General features: G+C 44.9%; 1 protein-coding gene across 2 annotated transcripts in view; it reads right to left on the reverse strand.

Annotated features, from left to right (window-relative positions):
- Positions 1 to 782: 782 nt before the first annotated feature.
- Positions 783 to 4467, reverse strand: part of LOC126536939 (carbonic anhydrase-related protein 10-like) — a 122328-nt gene continuing 118643 nt past the window's right edge. For both annotated transcript variants that reach the window (XM_050184010.3, XM_050184009.3), the window contains one exon: positions 783 to 4467. This exon is cut by the window's right edge and continues 924 nt beyond it. The gene's annotated coding sequence lies outside the window, so the exon portion shown is untranslated.

Raw genomic sequence — 4467 nt, forward strand, 5'->3', positions numbered from 1 at the left:
CGATTCCTAAAATGAGAGGCAGCGCGTGCGGAATCTACATTTAGACTAACGGGCTCAAAGCATGCAAGCAGCAAGAGATATTCATGGAACGATTCTAAACAAAGCAGAATCATTACTATCAATCCAACCCGAGTTCAGTTTTCCTGTAGGTATAGCTTCTGTCTCAAAGGCGCGCGATTCGCCTCCGCATATACAGAGGGTCCCAGCTAACTTTAACCAGAGATTAAAAATATGCCAATGCCACTTAGCTGGACAGAACCAAGGTATTGTTGTTTGCCGTCGTTTGGAGATACTCAAATATTTTTTTCATTCCGCTTCCGCCTAATTAGATAATTAGTCTTAGGTAATTAATTAACTTCTCAAATATTATAATTAGATTGAAAGTGTCAATAAGAAAATTGTAGAGCGCCATGAAAACCTCCCGCTACAGCTTTCTGTTGCTCAATACCTGCTACATAAAAGTTTCTTTCCGAGCGTGAAAGAAGCTCGCGAATACACTCAAGACTGCCGCGCGACCGGTCGCTCGAGGAACATTGCGTGTATTCGCGGGCTTCTTTCACGCTCGAAAAGACACTTGTATGTAGCACGTATCCCCCGCCAGCTTTCTTCCTTAAGAAGTATGATCACTCCTGATTGGGTGTTTTCCAATCAAGGTGTACGAGAAATACGAGTATCAAAAGGGGAGCAAAATACGGGGACAACCCGTTTTTCCTGCATGAGTGAGTTGCTGTCCCTCCAGTTAATTTTGGAGCGTAGCAAGAATGAACACACAGACACGGAAGAGCCTGAGCCGTTACATATCATTTTAATTTTTCCTAAATTTCCCCCCATACATGGTTGCAATGCAGCCAACGACATGACAAATCATCAACACAAGTTCTTGCACTTCGCGTTTGTACACGTGTACTGCGGTGTTCGATATTCGGTACAGGCAATATGAATTGCACATTCATGTAAGATATAGCAATTCAAGAGCCAGTAAGAGCAATCACGCGAATAACAGTGCAAGCGCGAGAAAACTGCAACTTCGGCGTGACCAGTTGGCCGCTTCTTTGTTTTTATTTTATTCGCTAACCATATGGGAAAATGGCAGCAGGAAGCTGACCACACAACAACAAGCAAAAAGAGATACGGAGTTCTTTATATTTAGAGGGGCTCAGTTGGTGTAAAAAGAAAATAGAGAGGGAAAGCATTGATCAGCTTCACAGCGAAGCTGCTTCTTTCCAATATGCACAAACTTTGTTTTACTTGCCCTCACATAAGTGTTGAGGATGAAATGAATAGTAAATGCATCAGTGATTTCAATATAGCTCATTGTGGTGAACACAGGCAGGGAAATTTCAAGATGAAAATAAGCAATATAAAAAGTGGATTTCTCAGTGTGCTTGATTTGAGCTTCAACATGTGGTGCACTCTGTACTTTGAAAGGGGATACCGAAATGGACTTTCATGTGAGATCCATCGACGAAACCATATAATTTTGTGTTCGTGTTCGAAACGTCTTGCAAATTGCCTGTATTTCGCTCCCATGTTAGCCTGCGCACGAGGCGCAATCATCATTAGTAGGATGTCATTGTCGATATGCGATCATTGGTTTCATTCTCGGGTCAAGACCTACCGTCAGTGAGATGGTGTACCGTTAGAATTAAGTAATTTGGTACATTGATATGCCTTGAGGAGACAGTCTTCTCTCTCTCTTTCTCTCTCTCTCTCGAAAAAAAAAAGAGAATTAGGTCTGTGTGTTACGTTTTAGCTTTTCCAGAACATAAGAGGGCAGCGAAGTTAAGGGAAAAAAAAAAACATATATGTGGCATCTGTTACCGTTCGCTTGAGTCAACTTGTGAATGGCACTTGACACTATTCTTCTCAGCGCAAGGTAGTTTTCATTCGAGGATCACGTAGATTCACACTCGTCACAGTTGTGGTCGAGCTAAGGCGAAGAGGGTAGCACTGGCTAAGTGGTCTCGTTCGGTAACTCGTGAGCCGTAGTAAGGAGAGCGCGCGGCCGGTTACACCGAAACGAAGTTTAATAAAATAATTACTGAGGTGAAATTTGCCGCAACTATCTAAGATAGTCGCCAGCACGGCAGTCGAACCAGCGCGAGAGCAGTGAATGACACTTGGATTTCTCCTGACATTACGGTGACTTGACTTGGGACGTACACGTAGCTCCTTGCACCAACCGTCTCGAAGCTAGCTTATCAGCGCAGAATCGTTAGATGGCAATTACGAGATTACGGTGCGTGTACTCGTACTCCTATGCAACTTTTCTTGGAGATCCTGATTAAATTACCCTTTGGCACTGTCGAAACCAATTTACCCTCTCGAGCGTGGTGCCTGAGTGTTGCCCAGGAGCAACGTCATGGCGCACATAAAAAAGTAATCATTAATTCGTTGCGATTAATTCTATATGACTCACTTAGTTTCGAATGGTATAGTTGCTCTGGAGGCGGTAGGTCGCAAAGTGAATGGACCAGTATAGTCAAATTCAAAAAAAAAAAAAAAGAAGTCCTCAAGTGCTTCCACGAGCAAGTCTATATTCAAGTGATGTCTGCGTGCGTACTTCCTGTCATTTCTAGGGTTGTTAAAACACTTGCGTCTGCCTCTTAGTGATCAACAAAGCTGAGCCTCTCGATATTCTGCTCAGCCGTAATTTCATCATGGCTAACCTCGGTGGCTTCATTTCATTAGGGGCGGAAGGAGGAACACTCGTGTGCTTAGATTTAATTGCACGTCAAGGAATACCAAGCGGTAAACACTGATCCGGAACCCTGTGGTTCCGGATCAGTGTGGCTTTGGGATGTTTAGCAATACAAACGAATATATAAATGCCGTCTGCTCGGCCAGGCCGGCCGTTGGCCACGATAACTACGCAAATGCTCGAGCCTTCATTTGGTATTGTCGAAATACGCGAACCTCGTATCAAGTCCGCCATCGCGAAACTACTACCTCAACTCCAATACTCCGATCTCGCTCCAGGAAAATCTGGGTCGCTTCACCTCATAGCACCGAGACAAATGCTCTCCCCGCTTCTTGTCTGTAACATGCCCGTGGAGTGCCGGAAGAGGAGGGATACTGGGCGTGGGGTGAGTTCGCAGGAAGGCAAAATAAACAACATTCACCGTCGCAGACAAAGTAGACAGCGCGGAGCATGAGTCTCAAGCTCACATTGGGCCCAGGCCGCATACGTAACACAACGCCCTTTGTAAGCTGATCTGTGGTGCTTCGATGAAGAGTGTGAGCTTGTGGTTCCAGAAGCGCTACAGTACCGCTGAGAGACGTAGAACCAATAGCGCTTGTCCGGGTGGTAGCCATCACACTTTTCACAAATATTGCGCGCAAATCAATATCTGCAAACGTTCCCTCCAATAGGAACGCGGCTCTTAAGAATAAAGCGTGGGAACTGGGCCCTGTCTTCTCTTTCTTTTTTTTTTTCAAGTCAATCTCTAAGTGACGAAACAGAGTGAATGTTCTGTCTATTGCACGTTTTAAAACTTCGAATGTCGAGTGAGATTTGACGCAAATCGCTGCTCGAGTGTTCGAATGGTCTTTGTGTGTGATCGCTGTTCTCGGCGTCTCTGCTCTCCGAGTCCCCCGCTTCCACGCAGTGCAGTTTGTGCACCTGCTGCTTTGGGCTGGAAGAACATGAGGTGTCCTACTCTAGCTAAGCATAATGAACGATCTCGATGAGACAGTACTTTGTTAAGGAGCATAAAATGACCGTTTGCGGGACTTTGGCACAGAGAACAAGAGTTAATAGTTCTTCTGCGACATTTTTACTACAATTTACAATGAGTGCTCAAAACCTAATGCACAAAAAAGCTACGCAGGAATTTCATACGAATGAATCGCCCACCATTGACGCAGCTCCTTTTGGTTGTGACAGAAACATGAACCTTTCTGGTATAATATAAGACGAAGAGCGAGAGAAAGAGACAGAGAGCACAGGGCACACGATCACGTGCGCTCACAAGCACCGCACGTGATCACAGCACAGGATCACGCGGCACAGAATGAACAGTAATTAAGGCTGAAACCGTCTGTGCAGATTTGTCGCCCTTAAGAATTTTAGCAGCGCTTTCATCACCCACTCCCCTGTCCCTCTGTTTAAGGTATCTAGATTTTCTGTTCCGGTTAACCACACTGATCTCATTTTCTTTGTCTCTCTGTCTCTCTTTTCTGCTCTGACACTGCTAGCGTTAACGGCGTCTGCTCTTAGGGGGCTTCTGTCGGCATATCGATCAGAAAAATATAGAAGCTTTTGAACTCGGTGACAACCGATTAACAAAGCTTCGGCTTTGTTTTTGGCTGTCGATGACGTTGTTGAGTCGAGAGCTGAAGAAATCGAAACATTTGTTACCTTTGTACTACATACTACGCGAGAATGATCGACACTGTCACTTTATCGGCGCTTTCGTCATGTCGTACACGGATGCTGCAAATAACTTACGCACGAACTTGAGAGGT

The sequence above is a fragment of the Dermacentor andersoni genome, chromosome 4, assembly GCF_023375885.2.
Source record: "Dermacentor andersoni chromosome 4, qqDerAnde1_hic_scaffold, whole genome shotgun sequence".
In the NCBI taxonomy this organism is placed as follows: Eukaryota; Metazoa; Arthropoda; class Arachnida; order Ixodida; family Ixodidae; genus Dermacentor; species Dermacentor andersoni.